Source organism: Halyomorpha halys, unplaced genomic scaffold, assembly GCF_000696795.3.
Source record: "Halyomorpha halys isolate HHAL.00 unplaced genomic scaffold, Hhal_1.1 Scaffold1034.1, whole genome shotgun sequence".
Taxonomy (NCBI): domain Eukaryota; kingdom Metazoa; phylum Arthropoda; class Insecta; order Hemiptera; family Pentatomidae; genus Halyomorpha; species Halyomorpha halys.
Window position 1 is genome coordinate 627761 of NW_027109491.1, and position 10587 is coordinate 638347.

General features: G+C 28.6%; 1 long non-coding RNA gene across 1 annotated transcript in view; it reads right to left on the reverse strand.

Annotated features, from left to right (window-relative positions):
- Window positions 1-7460: 7460 nt before the first annotated feature.
- Window positions 7461-10587, reverse strand: part of LOC136795833 (uncharacterized) — a 4667-nt gene continuing 1540 nt past the window's right edge. Inside the window, exons 2-3 of the long non-coding RNA XR_010843523.1 lie at window positions 9878-10178; window positions 7461-8212 (exon numbers count right to left, since the gene is read on the reverse strand). This is a non-coding gene — a long non-coding RNA (uncharacterized lncRNA). The remainder of the gene's footprint in view (window positions 8213-9877; window positions 10179-10587) is intronic.

Below are 10587 nucleotides of genomic sequence, written 5' to 3' on the forward strand. Positions count from 1 at the left end.
AGGTTTAGTGGAGCCCCAAAGCTCAACTCCGTATGTCCAGATGGGCCTTATTATTGTCATGTAGATCAGTCTTTTTGTAATGAGTTGGAAGTTTAGACCGTTTGTCTAGAAAGTTCTGTAATAGCCGGAATCGGCGTACAGTTTCCTGTCTTTTCAGTCTTGTGTGAGGATTCCAGGTTAGTCGTTTGTCAAGATGTAGTCCAAGATAACGAATCTGTTCTACAGGGGTAAGAGCCACATTATTAAAGTATAATGTAGGGCAGTCGGCAGGTTTACGTCGAAGAGTCAATGTGATTTGTTGATTGATAATAATGAATTTGTTCTACGCTAATGTTTTTGCAAACGGCCAGCCCATTTTTACCATTTTGGTAGTGTGCAATTGCAACAGGATGTGCAACCGCCGAGGGCAAATGAGACGAATTGGCGCTAAGAGGCGAGAAGAGAGATTTCGCAATTGGTGAAGTCCACGTAGATTGTTGCAATCATTCAATTACTGAGCATAGTTGTCAAAATGTTAGCTTATTTGATCAATTAATTAATGATAATAAAACGTGTTAATATGCTCATCGATAAAATAAGAGAAATAGACCCTTTGACTCAAGTAAGTAAGTATTTGCCAACATCCAGTGAAGCTTAAGAAGAGATATCTTAAAAAAAATTACTGATTGGCTATATTGATAGAATACTACCAATATATATTTTACATTAGCTTTAGGTTTCACTTAGGTTGTTTTATCTAACTAGAGTATCTTCCCAGGCATTTATTCCTTCTCAGTAGTTTTAAATTTTAGTACCGGCGCCTGATTCATAACCTAGCCCATAAAATATATGTATACAATTTGATTTCTACCACAATAAACATATAAAAATATTTTTAGTGGTATTAAAACTCTTTCAAAATTAACAAAGTAGGTTTTTTTTTTACTCTCACTTGTTAAAAAGATACATCCCAGCTAAAAGTTATAGTATAACAAATTAAAGAAAATACCATGTCTCATTGAATTATACTTTAATATTAAATTTATTTAATGCCATATCGGCCTAGTGGGCCTTACAAGTTTAATGAAAGTGGTTTTTTTTTAACAATTGATTATGGGGGTTATAGTCTCATAAAATCGACACCCCTAGCTTTGAACAATGTTATAAACAGAACAAAAAAATAAGAAAAAATAAATAGATTAAAATAATAATTCTTAATAAAAGTAAAGTTTATAACAAAAACAATGACATTTATGGATTTAACAAAATAAATAATTGACATCTAATCGAAAAAGAAAGTGAATTTAAAAAACAGATGAAGAGAAAAAAAATAGAAATTAAGATAAAAGAAAATTTTAGAATGACAATAACAGAACTGATAAATACAGAATTCATAACAGGATGTCCTGCAGCAGCCTGGGCTCCAGTCTTCGGGTTGTGGCTGGGTTTCCCAAGTTGTAGGTCACTGCTCCTTCAACTGTCGGTAACTGGGAGTGGAACTTCATGAATCTTTTTTTGATATAATCCTCTATTGTCTCTATTTGTAATTCACGATACAATTGGCTGTTTCTTATAAACGAAAGAGCATCCAGTGCAATTCTTAAGACTTTATTTTGAAAAAATGAAATTATACTTGAAATGAGTACTATAACTTACTAATCCGGTTGAGTAGTATATTTTAAACTTTCGTATGACCAAAACACAATTTCGCAACAATCAGTTTTTTCTACATATAACCATTTCCCAAAAATAAAACCACTCATAAAACTTCTTGATAATTTTATTATCGATTTGATTACGTTTGGGTCTCCTATCTATTTTCATATCAATATCTAACATAAAATTATCAAAAATTTCAACATTATTCTATATAAATAATTTTTATTAATATAACATTTTTTTAAAATCTAAAAACATATTATATTGGAAGAAGATAGGTGACTGTATGAAGTAGATTGTAGGAAGATAATCCAAGATAAGGTATCAAAATAGTAAAAGAAAACTATTTTGATACCTCTTACTATAAACTAAGAACATATTACTATAATTAAAATCACCAACTATATTATACGTTATACTATGTATCTTATCAATCAGAATTACTTCTGGCACATATATATAAAAGATATATATATATATATATATGAATTTTTCATGGAATTTACAACTGTAAATTATAATACATTCAGTAAATTTGATCTCAGTTATAATAGAGTGATACAGGTGTGCAGAGAGAACTACCCATTGGTAGCACTCTAACGAAGTTTTTACACTAGCAGGTCTCTTGGCCATCTTCTTTTTAGGCAACTCGGGTGATTGTCAGGAATGGAAGAAGAAGTAAGGTTAGGAACTAGTTGGTTTGGGTGGTTAGGGAGTTTATAATGGAAGGATTTATATCTAGTTCGGGCTAGATCGGTTACATAGCGAACATTGAGGTCTTTATAAATGATTTTATTTATAACAAAGTAGGTAGCATTAAGAATTTTACGAAGGATTTTGGATTGTAAGGATTGGATACGAGAGGAATTTGAAGGTGTAGTGGAGCCCAATGTTCAACTCCGTACGTCCAGAGTCCCGTTTCATAATAAAATACAAGATACTATTAGTCTTCACTCGGACCATATTCCATTTGTTAATTATTAGTTTCTTAGTTTGTTCATGGTACGATTTCGTTGACTTGTACAATACTGATTTTTTTATATCACTAATCACTATATCACTTTTTCTATAATATCACTAATAGTTGTTTCTATGAAGAAACAGAAAGTATCAGTGCTTGTTCATTGAACTTTTTATACTTGTATTTATGAACTAATACTATTAGCTTTTATTATGAAATAGGGCCCTGATTGGCCTTATTAGTCATGTAGATCAGTCTTTTGTAATGAGTTGGAAGTTTAGACCGTTTGTCTAGTAAGTACTGTAATTGTCGAAATCAACGTTTTTTTCCTAAAAAAAAAAAGAAGAAAAATAAATAAATTTAAAAAAAATAAACATGTAAAATGCTTATTAAACTACCTTATGTACGTCAAACGTCCTCTTTTGATCTTATTTATAATATATAATAGTTACCTGTATAAAAAAATAATAATTATTATCTATACAAAATTAATTAAGTTTAATTCTAGCTGTTCGATTGAAGGACACAATTTTTCATACTTTTTTTTTCAAATTTTGTAAAAAAGTGAGATAAATTAGGTTACACTAATTCTACGAAACATGGAAACGTATTTTTTCCAGTCCCAAAACTGGTACTAAGATACTTAGTTTATTTAAATAACGAATTGTTAAATTTTAGATTTTTTCCCTCTGTAAATTCTAGTGGAAAAGTTATTGTAGGACAAATTAAAGAACATTAAATCGTTAGCTGAATTATTACCATAAGTGAATAATCTGGTTAAGTGGATAGGTCATAAACCAACCTGGTGCAGGGGGTAATTTATGGTCATACTGCCAAACTGAATCATTATCTTATAGCATTCATTTGACGCAGAATTTAATGTTCTTTAATCTTTTTTTTTATGAATAACATTTTTTCTATAAATCACTGTTTAGGATTTATTTAGGAGGTAAAAACAGAAAAAAAATTTGTAATTAGTTACTTTACCAAACTTATTAGCTATTCAGTAACAGTTTTATGATCCCAACGATTTCGCGATATGTGTGGGCTCGTGCACTGTAATATATCTCAGTTTTTGATAAAATGGGAAAAAAATATTGTTGTTTTTTGGAAAGATTTATGTTTTACGAAATACTATTTACGACTTTATAAGCTATAATACCCACTTGATGCATAATTTAATGCTTTTTAATTTATTATTTCATATATTTCGCTACCATTTTGATATGAAAAACAAAAAAATGATCTACTTTGTTACTTTATTAAATGAATTAGCTAATTAGTACGAATTCTAGGACATTCAGAAATGCGTTTTCGTTTTTAAGTGTGGCAGAAATATTTTTTTAAAAAATTATTTGCTACTGTATTTATGACGGTATAGATTTTTGTTTTTATGACCCTTTCCTGAATATTTCTGATATCTGTTTACAGGGTACCACCATATTCTGACAATGGTGTAGGGTCAAGTTTTCATTTCGTGGACCACCACTGAAACAAAAGTCGACCCCCCATGCAACATTAGAACAGTTCTAAGGTTGTAAAGCACTACGCCTCAACTCGTTCAGCTATAAACGTCCATCGTGTTCCTGTACTTCCCAACGTCCATTGCAATTTCCTGAGAATCACTTTCACTCCCTTCTGTTTTCTTTCCTTGTATTTTATTATCCGAATTTAATTATAAAAATATTTAAAATGGGCGTATTTTGTATGTAAAGAAAATTAAAAGAAGGTATCAAAACTTATTTTAGAAACCAAAATGGTATCTTGTTGAATAGTATAGAAAAGTTAAGTTAGAAAATCAAATTAAAAAGTATTAAAATAAGCATGAGAAATTAGGTAGAAATTATCTGTTTACGACTAAACAGATAAAACGAGACAAGGAAAGTTTTCTAAGATGATCGATTTGTGGATTTTCCCATCCTCAAAGAAAGATTAATGCATCAAAGCATATCAGAGATAAGCATTCAAGATCGTTAGGGTTTTAACCGTTATCTCAAGTTAATGGATACAATTTACGACTATACAGAAAAATAAAAACTTATAAAAGAGAGACACCAAGGAAACATTGCCAAAGTACAATAAAGCCGGAGGTTATGTAATTTAAAGTATTATGATGTTTGGATTTTTTTTTTTAGGAACAAAGTAATTATCCATTTGCCTTCCTTAACTATAAATGCTGTAAGGGAATATTTGGTGTTTTAAGATCATTTGAGCATAGCAAATTATAGTAAGATTGCATTTTTAAACCACCAATAACTGTGCAAGCAAATACTACTATATATAGTACTAAAAACCCCCAAGGTTGAACTTAAAACAGTCATAATAGTTGCGATAATTACCAGTAATTGATTTAGAATATAAGTTCAAACCATCCCATGTTTTTCTATGTTAAACTACTTATTACAACTCTAAGCAATAGGTATTTAGCAAGTTCTGTTATGGAATCTTCTACTAAGAATTCAATCCGAAATCTGAAAACTAAATACAATGTCCAGGCCCAAAAGATTAAACCCGTATGTGTCCGTCATCTTTATTTAATAATGTTCCTTGGGTTATGACTTCCTCCAGCCATGTATTTGGTATATATTATATACCTGTTAAATTTTAAATTATGCTTAAAGAACAGAGTCATATGTCCATTCAGTCCCAATAAGTTGAATGGGAATGGAACCCTTTAAGGTTCAGGGTGAACATAACGTAATTAGGAGTTTACTGTTAACCTTGAACGACCTCCTTCGGAATTCTCATGAACCTTCACATTATTTGTTTAAGACTTCCGGTTTTTTTTTTTAAATTTATATTAATCTTCTCATCGCTTGAATTGCATTTTATATTTTATAAAAAAAAAATTATTGTATTAAATTTTTTAAGACAAAGAGACACTATAAAACCCCATTATTATTATTTTGAATTTCCATATAATATTATCAATATATTTCTAAATTGGATCCAAACATTTTAAATTACGTCTGAACATAAACTTATGCATGGTTAGCAATGCTATATGCTTTCTTAAACAGAAATTCCAAACTAAAACCAGAAACAACTGTTCTTATATTTAAAACAATCCTCAGGCCACTGCTGATGTACGGCTGTGAGGTTTGGGGAGCGGCATCCTTCACGAAAAGTAAAAAACTACAATCTTTTCAAAATAAAGTCCTAAGAATCGCAGTTAATGCTCCTTGGTTCATAAGAAATAGCCAAATGCGTCACTAATTAGAAGTGGAGTCAATAGAGGATTATATCAAAATACGGTTCATGAAGTATCACTCCCAGTTGCCGACAGTTAAAGGAGCAGTGACCTACAACCTTGGAAACCCAACCTCAACCCGAAGACTGAAGCTCAGACTACTGCAGGACATTCTTTTCTAAATTTTTAATAAATATAAAATTAATTCACAGTCACACTACCTCTATTTACATATTATTATTATTATTTTTTCTTTCTCCCCTTTTTCAAATTAACTCGTTTCTTTTTACAATTAGAAGACAATTGTTTGTTTTATTTAAGTGTACCAATATCATTATTTTTTGTTATTAATTTTACTTTCCTCTTTTATTAAGGAGCATTATTCTTATTTATTTATTTTATTATTTTTTTTTTCTTTAAATAAGAACATTGTATATAGTTAGGAGTGTCATTTGTATGACTATACCCCCTCATAATCAACTGTTAAAAAAACATATATAATGTAAGTTATATCAACCATGTAAGGCCCACCAGGCCGATCTGGTATAAAAATAAAAAATAAATAAGTCTGAACATAGTGAACTAATATTAGATTTTTTAGAAACAATATTATCACAATCTCAATCTCCAAAACGTTTACAATTTTGTGTTGAAATTAAATGTACATCAATAATTCTAGGACATGACTGCCCCGTTCTTCAAAAGATCTAATTATACAATTGATAAAATTAATAAAAACGTTTGGACTCAATTTATAAATATATATAAGATGTAAATGTTATAACAATTGAAAAAAAAAGTTTTTCGTTATTTATGTCATATAATAATTTATTTTTTTAATATTAGCGTTCATGAAGATGACATGTAAGCCAAAATGGAGGAATTTATTTTGTAAATTAAAATTGATGAACTAATGCTACCTATGATTTAGTAAAATTATACATCAATTTTTTTTATTTATAATGATCATATTCATTCATAAGTCATAAAAATTCTCATAAAGGAGATGAATAATTTTTTTAAAAATTATATAAATACTTTATTTCCACATCAAATTTGAGTTTGAACTTCTTATTTAATATATATTTTTGAATTAATCGGCGTTGATTTATCTCTTGCAATTGCCTGATGAAGCAGCTAGTTTCGTCCACAAACAAGTTATTTTAGAAATAAATTGGTTTTCATTTATAAGTAATTGGTAGATATAAAGTGTATGCAGTTTTAAATTTTGTTTAAAAAATGTTTTGGATTACTTAATAGAATTACTAATAAGGTAATAAATACATGATAAATAAAAATTGTTATGGATAAACTAATAAATCATATTAGAAATGAAAATTTCCTTTTGTATTGTATTGTATAGATTGTATTGACTGACAAAGTTCTTGTGAACAAAAAAAAGTTTTATTTAAGTGATTATATATTAAAAAATAATGATTTTCAGATTTAAATGAAAATTGGAATTTAAATCTTCTTAAAAGAACAAAACATTAATGGTTGGTATACTGATATACTGATGGATAATACACTAATGGATAATATACTGATGGATATTACAAAGAAATAAAATGAACATAGATGGTTATAAAACAGGGCTATAAAAACTTCAATAATATAGCATCAAAGATTTTAATGAAAAAATATTCCTATATCTTTTTGCAAGTCCTTCAGCTTTAGTACTTCAAGTGGCTAATTCAAAGTAGCCGCTATAACTTTAATTTTTAAAGTCTCTGTTAACATTTAACAAATAACTTCGTGATGATTCTTTTAAATCTATAAATTAGGTTCCAGGAGAACAAAATCCAGGAGAGGGTATACAAAAGATTCAACTCTGGAGTCCTGGAAAGACTCGTCATGCTCTAAATGTGTAATAGGAAACACAATAAATGTAGACATATCCTAATGTAAGGTGTAGAAGGATACCACTTATATAAGTTATGACTACGTAATTCATCATTTGTCCAGTGTAAGTAGGATGTTTAAGCAATGCTTGTATATGCTATGACATACACACCTTCGAAGGAAGATGATGACTGACGAGATACATTGTTATCGACTAACATTGAAAGAGATATACATCTTATATAATAATAATAACTTTGCATTCTTTACAGAGCTAAAATCATTTCCCTTGGGAGATAGAAGTTTGGTTTATAAACATAGATAGCTTACAAAAATTACACTTCTTCATTGATTAATTTAAAATTAAATATTAAATTATCTGATAAAATTAAACAAACCATTTTCTAAGCTTAACTATAAATAATAATTTACGAAAGTTTTACGTTATTTTTTTTACTTTATCCCTATTCCAGACCACTGTAGTACGACAGTCTTCCACTCTTTGCACTATCTCGTCTCGCCATCTTGAATCCACTCTAAAGCAATTTTGGACCATCTTCTCAAGTCGAGGCAATATTTACCTATTTAAATACAAGGAAAGTATAGGCGAAATACGATAAAAACATTTTTTCTCTCGGCTCCTATAGCACACTGGCGAGAGCCCTGGGACGCAGTTTTATATTTATATATTATTTTTATTACAAATGCTTGTAAACTTTTTCATCTTGAATCCCATATTACATTGTAGGTGAAAGTAGGAAGGATAATAACTTTTATAACATAAAAAAAAAAATTATAGTTGTAGTCTTATATCAATATTTTAAAAACATATGAGCCGTTGAGTAAAAAAGTAGTGGAAGTCAAATCTGGAATTTTAGGTTTTTATAAAAAATGACTTGAATAGTAATAAATAACTGTTACAAATAATGAGCAACAAGTATGTTATCCAACAACATAAGAGCATTTGAAGTTAATCCATTCAGTAATTAATTATTTTATAATGAAAATGAATTGTGATTAGAACAGAATGACTTAAACCACATTTGCTCTCAAAGGGTCATTTCATATATATGTGCATTTGTTATTTTCCATTTATCTTTTTTATTTTTATTTCATTATTATTATTGATGTATATATATATATTTTTTTAACTTTCTATGAATATATATTTTATACAGCATTAATATTTATTGTAATTAAGTGATTAATGGATTGTATCAATGCAATAAAATATTTTTTAAAAAATACAGCACTAAATGGTTTGTTAAACTAAATCCAAATTTCAGAAAAATTAATTGTTAACTTTTATAATTTTAAAATCTAAATAAGAAAAATAAATTAATAAATAATAGTACAGACTATTTAGTTTTTTTTTTTTTTTTTTTTACAATGAATGGTTGTAAACCATTGGATCTTAAATCCCACAATATATTGAAGGTGAAAGAAGGAAGGATAACTTTTATAACATATTAAAAAAATTTAAGTTGTGGCCTTATATCAATATTTTTGAAACATATGAGCTTAATAGCTAACGTTAGAGGAAGTTTTTCTAGAAAATAACCGTTAAAAATAATGAGTAACAAGCATGTTATCCAACAACATAAAAGCATTTGAAGTTAATCTATTCAGTAATTAATTATTTTATAATGAAAATGAATTGCGATTAGAACAGAATGACTTAAACCACATTTGCTCTCAACGGGTCTTTTTATATATAAACCTTCAAATAAAAACACTTTACGCAACAGTACTATTTTATTTAAATATGATTTAATAATATCAGTTAGAGTGATGATGGTTATTCGTAAAGAATGTCTTTTTTATTTAGTTTCACTGAAAATATTTCATTGAAATCGGTGTATTCAAGTCCGTGGGACCCAACCTCCTCCCTCCTTAATTATTTGAGAAAGAGGAAAAACCTTACCGCAAGCACTAACTTACAAGAAACACATGTAAGAAGTTCTGATTATATTTTTTTAAAGTCCTGAGTCCGCCTGAATGAAACAACGGTTTTTAATTGCGTTCTCTTAGTCTATAAAAGGTTGTTTACTCACAATTTCACTTTGTTTGAGAATCACACAAGTGTGTTGTGATATAGATTTTGTCCTTGCGGCCCAGTCAAAACAATAATAAAAGATGACATTGAGACAGTTGAATGGGTTACAGTAGGTTTATTAATTTATTAAATTTTAATGTTTAGGTCTTAAAAATAATATTTTGAAAATATATTAGCAGGTATACTTTACATTTTCTAGTATTTCTTCATTTCAAGGCGTTGGCTCTATAAACCTTGTAGATCTTTGGCCAAAACCAGCCTTCTTCAAGCCTGTCTGTCTTTGGCTACTGATACCCAGCTTTCACATCTTTGCTGATTGATGTCTATTCATCTGGATTTTGGCCTCCCACGTGGTCTCTTGCCAACTATTCTGGCATTCATTGGTTTGTAGAGGCGTCCTGTTGGATTGCTTCGAGCCACGTGTCCTTATCTCCTTGCCTTCACATCATGAGATATCGCCCATATATATACCCACACTTGTTTCCAAACTCCTAAAACAAAAGATTATATAACAAATTATTAAAGTAATTAAAAAAATTACAGTGGACTAAACCTAATTTATTTTTTATTTGCTTAATTTATTTTAATTTTCTTTACTTTAGTTGTTTACACGTTTTGTTATTCCTTATATCTACTTATGTTTAACTGAGATGTGCATATATTATTATTCATATATTTATTTGTTAACGTTTTATGAATATATGGTATATAGAGCGTTAATATTATTGTACTTGAATGTAATGGAATGTATCATTTCAATAAAATTAAAAAAAAAAAACTAAACAAAAAATCCAACACTTGGTTGTTTGTTAAACTAAATCCCAATATCAGAAAAATGAATTGTTAATTTGTATCTTTTGAAAATCGAAATAAAAAAAAAATAGTAAATTATTATTTATT